General features: G+C 52.9%; 1 protein-coding gene across 5 annotated transcripts in view; it reads right to left on the bottom strand.

The window, feature by feature from the left end:
• Positions 1-9,383, bottom strand: part of LOC138811160 (serine/threonine-protein kinase PAK 4-like) — a 29,042-nt gene extending 19,659 nt beyond the window's left edge. For all 5 annotated transcript variants that reach the window (XM_069998811.1, XM_069998810.1, XM_069998812.1 and 2 more), the window contains exon 1: positions 9,264-9,383. The gene's annotated coding sequence lies outside the window, so the exon portion shown is untranslated. The remainder of the gene's footprint in view (positions 1-9,263) is intronic.
• Between the last annotated feature and the right edge of the window lie 7,094 nt (positions 9,384-16,477).

Raw genomic sequence — 16,477 nt, 5'->3', positions numbered from 1 at the left:
CTTTTGAGTCTGGGTAAATGTTTCCATTTTGTAAACCAAATCAAAGCTCATTGGAGTCCAGAACTTGGGGTGGTTGGCCCTGGGGACCCCAGCTAGCAGCTCTGAGCACGGGCCACCTCTCCAGGCATCCGGGTGGCCATGGCAGTAGCAGGGGGCCTCGTGATGCCACCACAGCAACATGGCTGACTCTCACAATTCTTGGGCTCAGGGCCTGGCCTGGGGTCAGACAGGAAGCTGGACTGGAGCTGTTGCCAGGGAGGGGAAGCAGCTATCTTCAGGCTATCAACCGGCTCCCCTGGAGGCAGCGCAGTGTCCCTGTCTTCAGCACAGCCCTTCCGGTCTTCAAGTAGTAGCCAGCAGGGACTGGTGTCCCTGTCCTCCCCATGGAACCGGAAGTGGTGACCAGCACTGAGTGACTGGGCTCTGGGGTCTGTGGAGGGGGCTAGGCTGCTACCTGCCTGGCACCACAAGCCATCTCCTCCACTTCTGTAAGCCCCTCCCTAACACAGAAAGCTGGATGCTTATGCCAGGGAGGTGCAGTGGGAGAGCCCAGGCCATCCATGATGGTGACAGGTGACCTCAGATCCAGGCCAGAGGCCTGGGGGGGGGGGGGCAAGGCTCTGTCCACAAGGCCTACCCTCCCCCACCTTGGGCCACTGGAGTCTGGGGCCTGCAAAGAATGTAAGGAATGAAGCTCAGCCTGGCACGGCCATCCCTGGTCATCTCCCCCTGACCCCTGTAAACTCCCAGAAGCCCAAGGGGTCCAGCCAGGGACCAGATAGCCAACCCCCACAGCCGGGCTCAGGGCCCCCTTCTCACCTCCCCCCCACCAATGCAGCAGCTCTTGGCCCTCAGGGCCCCCAACGACAGGCCCTAGCCTGGGGGGGGGCATACTCAGCACCAAAGATGTGAAATGGGGATCCCCCAATCCTAGCTCCCCCCGTGAGCTGGTGGATTCCTTCCTGCCACACGGCAGGGAGACCCCAGCAGAGCCGCTTCCCGCACCCCTGAGCTTGGTCCCTGATAATTAAACCGTAAGCTGATTAGTCAAGGAAAACCTTTAATTAGCCCTTGAAATTGCAGGAAAATTACAGCCTCCTCTCTGGGCAGCAGCCCGCCCACCCTCTGTGCTGGAGCCCAGGCAGCGCCTGGAAGGAGCAGGGAATGAAGAGGTCCTCACCCCACAAGGCCAAACCCGGGGAGTGGAGGGTGGAGTCCCCTGCTGCCTCAGCCCTGCCCCAAACAAACCCAGCAGGAGGTGGGCAAGACTTTAGGCTGCGATGCAAGCGCTCTCCCTCTTTTTCTCCCTCTGTTGCTCTGTCTCTCTCTCTCTCTGTGCTAGTACTGGGGCTTGAATTCAGGGTCTGGGTGCTGTCTTAGCCTTTTCACTCAAAGCTAATGCTCTACCACTTGTACCACACCTCCACTTCTGGCTTTTTGGTGGTTCATTGGAGCTACAGTCTCACAGACTTTCCTGTCCGAGCTGGCTTTGAACCTTGATCCTCAGATCTGAGCCTCCTGAGTAACTAGGATTACAGGCAGGAGCTACTGGTGGCCGGCTGGGAGCCACTTTTCTTAGAAACTCTGGAGAAAATACAAATAAACAGAAATACACCACCTTCACTGACTGGGGTTCTCAGAAAAAGAGCGAGAGAATGAGATGCACACAGACAGCAACAAGGTGCTCAGCTAATTCAGAAGAATGGCCAAGAATGCTGAAGGCCAAGCAAGAGGACACTTAGGAGGGAAGGAATGAAGGCAGACACAGACCCCTCTGTTGGGTGATGGGGAGGGCACTCAGGGGACCACAGGGCAGGGTGGGAGGGCCAGTAAGTGCCTAGATGACAGGGGCCCCAGCCAATTAATGGAGCCATCTGCCTTGTACACATTAAAAACAAAGCCAACGGGGCTGGGAAGGTGGCCCAGTGGTACAGCGCTTGCCTTGCATGCCTGAGGCCCTGAGTTCGATTCCTCAGCACCACATAAGCAAAAAGGAAAAAAAAAACCGCAAGTGGCGCTGTGGCTCAAGTGGTAGAGTGCTAGCCTTGAGCTGAAGAGCTGAGGGACAGCGCCCAGGCCCAGAGTTCAGGCTCCACAACCGGACCCAAAAAAAAAAAAATGGCCAACCTGGAGAAGGAAATGAACGACAACTCTGGCTGTCTTAAAATCAAACCCCTGAGCATGGAAAGCCACTTTAAGACGGGGAGAGCAAATCACCAAGTGGCTGCACCCCTCCGGAGGCACAGGCCCATGGGGAATTGAGGGTTAACACCAAGAGAGGCCCTCATGCATGGCTCATGCCTGAAATCCTAGCTACTCAGCTGAGATTTGAGGATCAAGGTTCAAAGCCAGCTGGGGCAGGAAAGTCCGTGGCATGCTTATCTCTAATGAACTACCAGAAAACCAGAAGTGGCACAGTGACTCAAAGTAGTAGAGTGCTCGCCTTGAGCAAAAGAGCTCAGGGACAGCGCCTAGATCCTGAGTTCAAGCCCCAGGACAGGCAGAAAGAAAGGCCTCTGGGCATGCGACAGAATGCACCAGGACAGGACAGGGAAGTGGGTCAGGGGGTGTGACTTCCCTGGGCTCCAGGAAGGACTGGGCTGTGGCCCGGGCTGGAGAGAATCGAGGGGGACAGAGCACACGGCACAGGGCACAGGGCACAGGGCTGGCACACGCACACCCTCAATTAGTTCTCTATTCATCCAGCTAAAGAGGATCGTGTGTCCAGAAAACAGGCTACCCCACACCAAGGTCACGGCAGGCCTCTGCCTCCGAGCAACTCCCCAGGTCACAACAGGTTGGCATCTGTGTGTTAGAAAAAAATAACCAATCTCATTTATATTTACATGGCAGGCGCCAGGATGGGGAAGGGAACAGAGTGCCCCAAGGGCCTCCCAGGTGACCATCAGGACCTCAATATACACCCCAGTCTTTCTTCAATTCACTATGGGGGGGCAGCTGCCTTGGCCTCAGTGCCCCCTCCTCCTCCTTCACTAGGCCAGTGGTCTTTCCTGCCCCCATTGCTTTTTCTTTTCTTTTCTTTTTTTTGTCAGTTGTGAGGCTTGAACTCTAGGCCTGGGTGATGTCCCTCAGCTCTTCAGCTCATGGTGAGCGCTCCACCATTTGAGCCACAGCACCACTTCCAGTTTTCTGGTGGTTAACTGGAGATAAAGAGTCTCACAGACTTTCCTGCCCGGTCTGACTTTGAACCATGATCCTCAGATCTCAGCCTCCTGAGTAGTTAGGATTACAGGCGTGAGTCACTGGCGCCAGGCTTCATACCCCCATTCCTCATGTGGGCAGTGCCCCTGAGCTCCCCATCTCACGGGTGCAAGCGGCCAAGGGTGCACTGGGCAATTCCAGGATGCAATCAGGTGACAAAACGGGGACACAATGGTTACCAAGACCACAGAGTGGGCTGCCACTCCAACAGGTGCTCGCCAAATGTTTTTACAAAGCTATGGGGCCAGGCGCTGGTGGCTCACGCCTGTCATCCTAGCTACTCAGGAGGCTGACATCGGAGGATCATGGTTCAAAGCCAGCGCAGGCAGGAAAGTCCATGAGACTCTTATCTCCAATGAACCCCCCAGAAAACCAGAAGTGGAGCTCAAAGTGGTAGAGTTACTCAGGTCTGAGTTCAAGCCCCACAACCCCCACCACCAAAAAAAAAAAAGCCGTAGGATTATGGATAGGGCGTAGGTGATGGGGGCCCGGCCGCCGTGGATACTGGGGATGCATGGGGGTAGCAGCCTCCTCCTCTCATGGGTGTGGGTGGGTGCAGGGGAGGCCCTGGCAGTGATCCTGGCCAGGATGGCAGGCTGCTTTCCATGATGTGGGAGAGGCAACACCGGGCTGGGGCTGGGGCAGGAAGCGGGAAGCGGGAAGGCATACAATGGCGCTTTATCAGGAGCTCGGGGATGCAGGGACTGTGCCTGTCCCCACCCCCCAGGTGTCCCCAAAGCTCTGCTGCAGCTGCCTGGAATGAGGCCACACTAGAAGGGGAGGGAAAGCTACCCCTTCTTAGCCAGGGGGGGCAGCAAAGGGAGGGGCCGCAGCCTCCAGGAGATAGAGCTCCTGGGTTTGAGGGCCAGTACGGTGGTGACCTGGGTGGGTCTCCCAGGTCTATTTCCTGCCCTATAAACAGGAGATAATGGGAACCCCTGGGTCCTGGGGTTGGCAGGAAGGGCACTGGGCTGATTTGCAGAAAGCACCTAGAACCCCGCCTGTCAACAGTCCCCAGGGGCTGGGAATGTGGCTTAGTGGTAGAGTGCTTGCCTAGCTTGCATGAAGCCCTGGGTTCCATTCCTCAGAAAAAAGCCCAAAGTAGCACTGTGGCTCAAGTGGCAGAGTGCTAGCCTTGAGCAAAAGCAGCTCAGGGACAGTGCTCAGGCCCTGAGTTCAAGCCCCAGGACTGGCAGAAAAACAAACAAACAACAACAACAAAAAAAAACCAGCATCCAGAGTAACAGTAGGTCCCCAAACTAGCAGAGAAATGGTGTTTCATGCTGCATTTTGAAATTACATTTATGGCCAGGCACCCAGTGGCTTATGTCTGTAATCCTAGCTACTCAGGAGGCTGAGATCTGAGGATCACAGTTCCAAGTCAGCCCAGGAAGAAAGGTCCATGAGACTCTTACCTCCAATAGCCACTAGGAAACCAGAAGTGGCACTGTGGCTCAAGCGTAGAGCGCTCACCTTAAGCTGAAGAGCGCAAGGACTGCACCCAGGCCTAGAGTTCAAGCCCCACGACCGACAAAAAAAAAAGAAAGAAAGAAAGAAAGAAATTACATTTATGTCCTCCAAACCATGCTGTGAGGAAGCACTGTTACTCTTCTCTGTCACACAGGGTCTCACTCTCACTATATAGCCCAAGCTGGCCTAGAACTCATGATCCTTGTGCTCCAGCTTCCCCTGTGCCAGGATTACAGGAGTGATCTACCACACCAGCAAGGAAGTGCTGTCATTGTCACTATTTTATAGATGAGGACACCAAGGCAGACAGGGGCGGTGACCTGCCTGGGGTCACACCCTCCCCTTCCCTCCCCTCCCCCCCACATTTTATGAGGCTGGTTAGGAGCTCTAGACAAAACAAGGAGGGCCTGGCTTAAGCATCTCTGAGTGGTCATTGGCTTGTTGTAGAGTTGAAAGGAAAACCTCAGGCATGGACAGCACCCACACACACACACACACACAACGACCTCTGCATGATCAGGTGGGAACAGGGTGCACAGACCCTGGGCCCACACTCCCACACCCCAACCCTGCTCCTCAGCAAGGCCGGCACAGGAGGGGGCGGCAGGTACACGTGCTCACCCCAAGGTGCACCCACGACAGGTGAGCTCCCAGAACTTTGGGATAAAACTACGAAGGGCCACGGACAAGGCTGGGCGGGAGGGTGCAAGAGGAGACTCTGCTGGCCTGGGGACAGAAGGGACGGGCGGGCTTGCAGGACAGAAAGAAGAGATGGAGGGGAGCGGGCAGTCCCTTCATGTGCAGTCACATGTGCCTTGTTCAGAGGAAGCACAGGAAGAGAAATGAGGTCAGCAGCAGCTGGTTCCGACCCACAATCCACAGACACCCTGATGTTTCATCCCACGTGTGCGGCCTGGGCCCGAACGTCACGGGGGTCCCTAAGTTCAGTGATCCCCAAGAGCTAATTGCAGAGCTAGCTTTTCTTTGGGGTTCCAGGCTGGGGAGAAGGCTGAGAAAAGTCCCTGGTGGAAGGGGGGAGGAAGCTGGGGAAGGGCGCAGCCAGGCAGCGCAGGACCCGAAGGTCCCGGAGGGGCCATGCGTGTGGCTTGAGCGTGTGGCTCCTGTCTTCTGTGGCAGGATGACTGGCTCCCCGGGGACCTAGGGGACTTCCCTGGCTGACCTTCCAGTGGGCCAAGCCAGCGGCAGACAATAAACCCTGGCCCCGGATGTGTGGCTGGGGCGGGAAGGGTCCCTCATTTCCCTGCCTGGCCAGCCAGAGCTTGGAAGGGGATGGCTTCCTGCTGGAAGCATCTGGGGCTCAGGAGATGGGACAAACAGCTGCTGGGGACACCCCTGTGACCAAGAGCGTCTGGCCAGGAAGTCAAGCTGGCCAGGAGGTGCAGGCCAGGAGGGTGGGGGGGGGGGTGGCTGAGGAACCAAGTGACACACGTGGAGACACACACAGAGATTCCCCATGTCCAGCAGGCCTCCAGGGAGCTTTTATAAAAACAGATCTTTGAGTAAGAGGCTAGGGACAGGAAGAGACACTGGTCTGTCAAGGCCCATGGGAGGACAGTTACAATAAAGGGTGACTGGGGTTTGAATCCTGCCTCTGCGCGGGTCTTGGTGGGAGTCTCCAACTAAAGCAGTCATGTGAAAGTAGCTTCCCGCTGGCCTGGTGGGGCGATCCCTAAACCACACACTGACCAAGGCCGGGACGCTGCACGTCACATGGCCACGTGGGCATGACCGCTTGGAAGAGATTAGAAGCATGTGGGAAAGGCCCAGGTCCAACATTTCTTCTGCAAGGAGGACCCCCAAGCCAGACTCTGGCCCCATACACAGGAAACACATTCGTGAAAGCCCCAAGGGGCGGACCTAACTGGTCCCCTAAAGGCTAATGAGTGATTCCTGCGAGACCCAAATCCTCAGCTGGGAGCTGGTGGCTCACACCTGTCACCCTAGCTACTCAAGAGGCTTAGATTTGAGAATCCTGGTTCAAAGCCAACGCAGGCAGGAAAGTCGTCATGAGACTATCTCCACCAAAAAGCCAAAAGTAGAGCTGTGGCTCAAAGTGGTAGAGCACCAGTCTTGAGCAAAAGCAGCTCAGGGACAGCGCCCAGGCCCTGAGTTCAAGTCCAAAGCCCAGAATGACACGGGGACAGTGACACCATTGCTCCACGAAGGGAAGCAGCAGTGGGTGTGGGGAGGGGATGGCGGAGTGGAGCCCTCCCCGCACTGCCTCAGGAAGGGCCCCAGGCTATGCCCAGCACCCTGGTCCCACACCTGAGCTGATCCATGTCCCACTGCATGCTCTAGGACTTTCTTCACAGCTCAAACTGTACAGAAGGAATAGAACTGGCCAATAAATCGCCAGCTGAGGCCCTGAAGCTGATGGGCACAAGGCAGGCAGCCGAGCCTGGGTCTCCTGAGGCAAAGCCAGTCAGTTCCCTCGGAGCTGTGTCAAGCTGGCACAGGAAGGCATGGAGCCGGGCAGCCTCCCAGGTTGCCTGACCCTGCCAGGATGGGGGTGGGGTTGCGGCAGAAAAGGGGGAGGTAGGTGGCAGCACCCACAGCGGGCTGGGCCTTAGCCAAGCACTCTACCTCTGCACCCTCTGGCAGATCTAGGGATGACCAATGCCTTCATGCCCACTTAGCCAGGGGGCCTCGGGCAGCAAGTGTAGACTGGGGGGGGAAGGCGATTCCCAGGCTACAGACTGCTGCCAGTCCCCAGTACCCTCCCTATCTCCACTCACGTCCCCTCTGCCTGGACACCCCTCCCACCACAGCCTTTAGAACTTCTTCCAGGGACTCAAACCTGAGTGGGACCAGGCACAGTGTGGGCACCCTCCAGCCCCCATCACCTCTTGGACAGATGTGGCTGGGGTCACTGGCTAGGGGAAGACTTGTATGCCCCCCCCAGCATAATGCCCAACAGCGCTCTCTCCTCTCTCTCTCTCTCTCTCTCTCTCTCTCTCTCTCTCTCTCTCACACACACACACACACACACACACACAGAGCATCCTGCAGTCAGGAATTTACAGGAGTACCCACACTCTTGGAGAGAGAAGGTGCAAAGATGCACCCTAACACACATGCACCCCCCCAACTACCCAGCATAGAGGAACAGAGTTCTCAGGGAGCCAGGCAGGAGGGCTGGGGGACTCTAGCGCTGACAGTGGAGGGAGGAGAGAGACTGTGCAGGGCAAGGTTCCAGACCCCCAGGACAGGAAGGTCAAAACCCTAGAGGGAGGCCTAAGCAAAGATGGGAAAGGTTGAGAAATCCACCCTGGGAGCGGCAGGTGGGAGCTATTGAGGACCACAGGGAGAGAGCACAGGCTCAATGTTTTTTTAAGAACAGAGAGCATCCAACTTTGCTGCACTGGGGTGTATGGGACTCAGGGCCACCCACCAACACTCAACTCCTACAAGTCAGAGAAACTTCCCCTCCCAGATCACACCCTTCCAGGAGGTCAAACAGACGCTCCCTCTCTGGAGTTCTTGCCCAGGGAGTGGCCCAGGCCTCAGCTGCTTCCAAGAACAGAGGCCATCTGAGAAAAGGACCATAAGGCAGCTGGGCACACCACCCTACCAGTTTACACCCTGCCCTTTCCTTCCATTTACAAAGATCAGTATAGGTAGGTACAAGGGATATCCCACACGGCACCAGGCTTTGTTAAACATGAACTACCCCCGGATTTGTGGTGGTTTCCCTCTCAGTTGTCTAGGCCCCAGACCAGGCTCAGCCCAATGCCATAAATGGCAGGGGTAAGTTGGGCCCAGCTGGCTCCTGTCTGTAATCCTAGCTACTTAGGAGGCTGAGATCTGAGGATCACAATTCAGAGCCAGCCCTGGAAGGAAAGTCCGTGAGACTCTCACCTCCAATTAACCACCAGAAAACCCGGAAGTAGGGCTGTGGCTCTAGGGGCAGAGGGCTAGCCTTGGGCAAAGGAGCTCAGGCATCAACAACAGACAAATACACAAACAAGTAAATGGCAAGTTACTGAGACTCCCGGGGCAGGTAAAGGGCTACGGGGATCGAAATCCAGCACCCAGGCAGCACCGAGTGGGTCACAGTCGTTAGGACTTTTAAGACACCTGTCCCCAGGCCAGATTCTTCACCTTTGGACCCTCTAAACCACGCCCATCTTGAAGCCCCCTTTTTAAAAGACCACACCTCAGCCCCCCCTAAAACCCATTCAATCTCCTCTGCCTTTATGAACCTCGGACCCCGCGGTCTTCCTGACAGTGACCTCTAACCCCAGCTGAGTGCAAACTCTGAAGAAGTCATTCACTCGGAGGCCCCCCCTTTTTTGGGAGCTGCCATCCCATCACCTCGAAGCGCCCCCACTCAGTTGCAAACTTCTCCGCACGGGCCTTCGCCACACCCCCCTTGACCTCTGAACTCCCGCCCCTCGGCTTTGATTTCCCCCCCGCCCTCCCCGCAACGCGCGACCCCACTCTCGGAGAGTGACCTTTGACCCCCGGCCCCGCCCCCCTGGCGCGTAAAACATCGCCCACTTCCACTCCCAGCTCTCCCCCGAAACACCCCGAAAAACCGCCTAGCCTACCGGCTCGGAGCCGTAGTCGCTGGCGGCCTGGCTGCTCGAACCCGAACTCGGCGCCCTCGCACTGCCCTCAGCTCTCTCCAGCCGCCGCCACCACGGACGCTGCCGCCGCCATGTTGAATCTCCAACGAACATCCGGGGCTTTCCTCTCTCCCCCCCCCAACCCCTCCCACTTCACCGCCCCCCCAGTTCCCATAGCAACGGCGCTGGTACGGGCCGTGGGTTGGGCCTACGTGAGGGTGGGGCTAAGGCCTGCTCGTGCATGATCCAGCTTCTGATTGGTGGAGATTGTCCAATCGGTGCGCTTCACACAAAAAATGCTGAGCAGAGATTGGGAAATTTGGAAAAGGTGCGGGAGGCTGACTTCTGGACGCTGCGGATTCTTTAAAGAGGAAGTGATTGCTTTCGGTAATCTGCCCCTCAGTCACCTGTTTAACCCACCACAGTCTTGTTGTGTTAATACCCATTTTACAGATAAAGGAACCCAGGGTTCCGAGGGGTACTAGCTGGTGTGTGATCACAGGAAGCAGGTAATCACGTTTGAATAACTCAGTGGGAGACTAATCTCATTTGATCTTACTCTTTTTTAATGTATCTTTAAAAGTTAGTATCGAAAAATTGGAAAACGCAGCTAGTAAAGTTGGACATCTAAGATCTCGACTTTCTGGGTTCTAACCTTCTTTCAAGTCTTCTTGGAAAAATAATGAAACTCACTCTCCTCAAGTCTTCCCCTTGGCTGTTCTTTCTGGCTGGAAGTACTGGATTTGAACTCATGGCCTCAAGCTAACTAGACAGGCATTCTACCACTCAAACCACACCTCCCGTCCTTTCTGGTGTCTTTTGTTTTTGCCAGACATAGGGCTTGAACTCAGGGCCTGGGCACTGTCCCTGAGCTTCTTTTGCTCAAAGCTAGCACTCTACCACTTGAGCTACAGAGCCACTGCTAGCTTTTTCCGTTTATGTGGTACTGAGGAATTGAACCCAGGGCTTCATTCATGCTAGGCAAGCACTCTACCGTGAAGCCACATTCCCAGCCCCTTCCTTCCTTTCTTTCTTTCTTTGTTTTTTTCTTCCTTCCTTTCTTTCCTTCTTTCTTTTTCTTTCTTTGTCTTTACTTCTTTCCTTTCTCCTTTCTTTCCTTCCTTCCTTCCTCTTTCTTTCCTTCTTTGTTTTCCTTTTCTCTCTCCTTCCTTTCTTTCTTTCTAAATAGTATTTTACTATTTTATCCAGGTGAGCCTCAGACTGCAATCCTCCTCTCCTTAGGCCTCCTGAGTAGCTGGGATCACAGGCATGCACCACTATGCACAACTCTTCTACCTCTGTTCCTTCAGCAGGATCAGAAATATACATCTCTATGGCAAATTGTCTGTTTCAAATCAAGATTATACCTATCACCCAGTAGTTTTCCATTTCCATGTTATTAAATATTCTGTAAGAACATTATATTTTAAGGACTGCTTAAATGAATTGTAATTTGCTTAATGAATCTCTCTTGTTGACTATCTACACTGTAATAAATATTTTGGCATACATAATTTTCCTCAAAAGAAATCCAAGCAGCTAAATATTTGGGCACATCTCTAATTATTTCATTGGAATAGATTACCACAAATGGAGTTGTTGGGTGGGTTCGAGGGAATATGAGTGTGTGTGTGTGTGTGTGTGTGTGTGTGTGTGTGTGTGTGTGTATGTGTGTGTGTGTGTGTTCCTCCTGGGACTTGAATTCAGCAGGGCCTGGGTGCTATCCCTGAGCTTTTGTGTTCAAGGCTAGTGCTCTACCACTAGAGCCATAGCTCCACTTCTGGCTTTTTTGGTGGTTCATTGGAGATAAGAGTTTCATGGAACTGGGCACCAGTGGCTCACACCTGTAATCCTAGCTACTCAGGAGGCTGAGATCTGTGAATCATGGTTCAAAGCCAGCCTAGGCAGGAAAGTCCGCGAGACTCTTATCTCCAATAAACCACCATAAAACCGGAAGTGGCGCTGTGGCTCAAGTGGTAGAGCATTTGCCTTGAGCTGAAGAGCACAGGGAAAGTGCCAAGCCCAGAGTTCAAGCCCCACGACTGACCAAAAAAAAAAAAAAAAAAAGTTTCATGGAAGCTAGGTGCTGTGGCTCACTCCTGCAATTCTAGCTATTAAGGAGGCTAAGCTATGAGGATCATGGTTAAAAGCCAGCCTGGGCAAGAAAGTCTGTGACTCTTATGTCCAAAGAAGCACTGGAAAACTGGAAGTGGTGTTGTGGCTCAAAGGGGTAGAACACTAGCCTTGAACAAAAGAGCTCAGGGACAGCGCCCAGGCCCCGAGTTCAAGCCTCATGACCCACAAAGAAATAAATGAATAAAAGAGTGTCATGGACCTTCCTGCCCAGACTGCCTGTGAACTGCAATTCTCAGATCTCAGTCTCCTGAATAGCTAGGTATGAACTATTAAAACAGGCATGAACTATTAAAATCAAACAGCTCCTGGCTGAGCTGTTTGATTTTAACATCAGAGGCTGTGATTATCCAATCCTGTTTTACCCTGGGGGAAACCGAGGTTGGTGGATGTAATTTCACCTGCTGCTTGTCCCCACAGGCTTGGTGCAAACGCTATGTGGCATTGCTCTCACTAGTAGCCCTCTGCTGCCTCCCTGTGTCCAGAAGTGCACATTGCAAGACCTCAACAGGCTCCACAACAGCATTAAACACTGATTTTCTTCTTCCTGTAATAGGGTTTGAACCCTGGACTTTGCATTTGAATTAGCTGGTGCTCTACCACTTGAACCACACGTCCAGCCTGGCTGTTTTTGGAGATGGAGTCTCAAGGATATTTCTGTCTGGTCTGGCCTTGAACTGCAATCTTCTGGATCTCAGCCTCCTGTGTAGATAGGATTGCAGGCATGAGCCCATAGTACTTGGCTTTAAAGTTGATTTTTTTTTTTTTTTAATGATGGGGATAGGAAGGTGGCTCAGCAGTAGAGTGCTTGCCTTGCATGCATGAGGCTCTGGGTTTGATTCCTTAGCACCACATAAGCAGAAAAAAGCCGGAAGTAGGGCTGTGGTTCAAGTGGTAGAGTGCTAGCCTTGAGCTAAAGAGCTGAGGGACAGTGCCCAGGCCCTGAGTTCAGGCCCCACAACCAACAATAACAACAACAACAACAAAATGATTCCAGGCACTGGTGGCTCACACCTGTAATCCTAGCTACTCAGGAGGCTGAGATCTGAGGATCATGGTTCAAAGCCAGCCTGGGCAGGAAAGTCTGTGAGACTCTGATCTCCAATAAGCTACCAGAAAACCGCAAGTGGCACTGTGGCTCAAGTGGTAGAGCACTAGCCTTGAGCTGAAGAGCTGAGGGACAGTGCCCAAGCCCAGAGCTCAAGCCCATGAATGACAAATAAAAAATTTTAAAATGGTAATTTTCTATCCATGTTAATTTTGACGGGGATAGGAAAACCAAGTCACAAAATCTTTTGTATCCTGTGATAAAACTTTCATCTTGCCAGGTGCCACGCCTGTCATGCTAACTACTCAAGAGACTGAGATCTGAGGGTCATGGTTGGCAGTCAGCTTGTGTAGGACAAGTCTGTGAGACTCTTTTTTTTTTGTCGGTCGTGGGACTTGAACTCTGGGCCTGGGCGCTGTCCTTCAGCTCTTCAGCTCAAGGCGAACGCTCTACCACTTGAGCTACAGCGCCACTTCCGGTTTTCTGGTGGTTTATTAGAGATAGGAGTCTCACGGTCTCTCCTGCCCGGGCTGGCTTTGAACCGCGATCCTCAGATCTCAGCCTCCTGAGTAGCTAGGATTACAGGCGTGAGCCACCAGCGCCCGGCTCTGTGAGACTCTTATCTCCAATGACCCATCAGAAAACCAGAAGTGGCCCTATGGCTCCAAGTGCTAAAGCACTAGCCTTGAACTAGCCTTGAGCACAAAAGCTCAGGGACAGCACCCAGGCCCTGAATTCAAGCCCCAGGACCCAGCCCAGAGGCTTCAGGGTGTCAGGCGCCATCGACTCCAACTTCCAGCCAGGTCAGGAGGACAGGTGGGGCAAATCAGCCCACATGCCAGCCTCCCAGTGGCTAGGGGAGGAGCTTGCTAGGGCTGGGCACCACCTGACTCACCCACACCATTGGTGCTTGCTCTACTGGACATGATCTCGCATGGTGCCCTGGGCTTGTCATTGCACTTGCCAGTCTTATTTCTTCCCTCAGCCAGCCTGTGGTTCCTGAGCAGATACTGTGTACCAGTGCCTAGATCTGCATGGGAAACAGAATCTGCAAGACCCTGTGGCCTGTGAAACTCACATTCTTTTTTCCTCACTTTTACCTTTTTTTTTTTTTTTTAATGTCAGTCCAGGGCTACACACATTTTTGTTGGTCGTGTGGCTTGAACTCTGGGCCTGGGTGCTGTCCCTGAGCTCTTCAGCTCAAAGCTCAAGTGCTCTACTCTACCACTTGAGCCACAGTGCCACCTCTGGTTTTCTAGTTTTTAATTGGAAATAAGAGTTTCATGGATGTTCCTACCCAGGCTGGCTTTGAACTGCGATCCTCAGATCTCAGGCTCCTGAATAGCTAGGATTACAGGCGTGAGACACCAGTGCCCAACTCTCACTCAGCCTTTTTCCCCTGAAGGATGGTGCCCAACCACTTGAACCGTGCCTTCATTTCCAACTTTTTGCTGGTTGATTGGAGTCTCACAGACTTTCCTGCTCACACTGGCTTCACACTGTGATCCTCATATCTCAGCCTCCTGAATAGCTAGGATTACAGGCAGGAACTACCAGCACCTGACCCCTTATGCTTTAGGTACTTTTCAGATAGGGTCTCTGATCTAGTAGACTGATTCCTCCTACTTCTGCCTCCCTGAAATGACAGGTATATATCACGGTGCCTGGCTTATTTTTGACGTATGGTCTCTCCCACTAACTTTTGTTTGGATTGACCTTGAACTGCCAAACTTCCTATCTCTATCTCTCCAGCTATGAAGTTTCTATTCTGGAGATAATGGATAAATAAATTAGACAGGGGCTGACTATGTAGCTCAGGACGGATCAGTTGGGAGATCTCAACTCGAGATCTTCCTGTTGTTATGCCAAGGTCGCAGGACCCCCCGCAAGAAGACCACCAAGAGTCAGACTCTACAGCTGTTTTATTTAAACGGGCTGCAGCTCGGGCCTCGTCCTGCACTCCAACACAGCAGAGCCTAGGAGGAGAGCCCCGAGCTAAGGATTTTCAGGTCTTATATAGGCATACAATCAACCAGGTGTTTTGATTACCACCACGTGTTGCTTTGCTAGACAGAAACAAGCAACAAGTGGTGGTCATTGCCTCAAACTTTATTCACTGTCACAGCCTCCTGAGCAGTATGACCCAATGTAAGTGTCCATGTGAACAGAGATTCCAGATGCATATCAAAGGTTCAACTCAAGCTGGGAGAGATGGTACCTGCTTATAACCCCAGCACTCAGAGACAGAAGCAGGAGAATTGTTAAGTTCCAGCTCAGCCTGGACCACATAGCAAAACCCGATGGCCAAGATCCCTAAATAAATAAATAAATGTCAATAAACTGGTTGCTGGTGGCTCACACTTGTAATCCTAGCTACTCAGGAGGCTGAAATCTGAGGATCAAGGTTCAAAAAGCCAGTGCAGGTAAGAAAGTCTGAGAAGCTGGGCACCAGTGGCTCAAACCTGTAATCCTAGCTAGTCAGGAGGCTGAGATCTGAGGATCACAGTTCAAAGCCAGTCCAGGCAGGAATGTCTGTGAGACTTATCTCCAATAAACCACCAGAAAAAATGGAAGTGGCGTTGTGGCTCAAGTGGTAGAGCACTCGCCTTGAGCTGAAGAGCTGAGGGATAGCGCCCAAGCCCAGAGTTCAAGCCCCACAAGCAACAACAAAAAAAAAAAAAAAAAAAAAAAAAAAGGAAAGAAAGAAAGGCTGTGAGACTCTTATTCTCCAAAGAACCATGATAAAAGGCAGAAGTGGAGCGCTGTGGCTCGTGATGGAGTGCCAACTTTGAGCAAAACAAAACATCCAGGCTTTAAGTTCAAGCCCCAATACTAGCACTAAATAAATAAAGCTAACTGGATACGGCGCACAAGAGAAAGAAGAGTCAGAAGGCCTTTATATCTCATTTAATCCTCAGACAAAACATGACAGTCCCTGTGTTACAGAAGAAGAGACTGAGGGTCACATAGGGCTGGTGACTTCTCCACAATCACACCAGAAATGGCAGAGTGGGGATTAGAACCCATCTGCATCAATACTGCACACTCTGACCAGCATGGCCACCACCTCCCCTCAGCTGGGGCTAGAATATGTCCACCCTTGTGGTACACCCACTTAGTCTCTGACCATCATAGCCTGCAGTTCTTCTCTGGCTTGTGACCTCACAATCTGGAACCACCCTTCATGGCATTGTTTGTCACCTGGCCTGGGTGACAGGTTTCCCTGCCTGCCTGCAAGCTCCCAGGGGGCACGACGTGGGCTGAGTCATCAGTAGCTCCCACACTGCGTGACCAGCAGGACACGTGGCAGGCAGGAGGGCCCCGCCCTCCTGACCTTGACCATGGAGTGGGGCAGGGATCCATCGCTGGGTATGCTGGGAGGAGGGGCCGCTCAAGCATCCCAAGCCAGCCTGGTTAGTGTTGAGCAAAATGTCTCTGACAGCCATGTGCTGCTGCTCACGCCTGTAATCTCAGCTACTCATGAAGCTGAGATCTGAAGATCACAGTTCCAAGCCAGCCCCAGCAGGAAAGTCCATGAGACTCTTAGCTCCAATAAAGCACTAAAAAGCCAGAACCGGAGCTATGGTTCAAGTGGTACAGCGCCGGCCTTGAGCAAAACAAAACAAAAGCTCAAGGATAGAGCCCAGGCCTTGAGTTCAAAAGTCAGGACTCGCACAAAAAATAACTCTGGGCACAGAGACCCTCTCTGAGACGAGGGTGGGAAGGAGGGAGGGAGGAAATTGTAGGAGAGTTGTCCCCCTTCTTGGCCTTTTCTGAGCTTTTCTCCCCCTTGAGATTTCCTTACTGTATTTCCTTCATATTCTTGGTTATTATGTCAAGAACAAGGGCCTGGAATGTGGCAAATGTGCATGTCCCATGAGCTCCTGACCCTCAGCTTGTGCCATCTGGGCAGGGTGTCATTGTTCTACAGGCCCCTCTTCCTGGAGAGGACAGAGCCATCTGGGAAACTGAGGCACAAAGGGACACTCTGGATTGGATCAGATGGGCCCAGTGG

This window comes from Dipodomys merriami, unplaced genomic scaffold (genome assembly GCF_024711535.1).
Source record: "Dipodomys merriami isolate MVZ:Mamm:240054 unplaced genomic scaffold, mDipMer1.0.p SCAF_52, whole genome shotgun sequence".
NCBI lineage: Eukaryota > Metazoa > Chordata > Mammalia > Rodentia > Heteromyidae > Dipodomys > Dipodomys merriami.
Note: the sequence above shows the minus strand (reverse complement) of the source record. Positions and strands in the feature narration are given on the sequence as shown.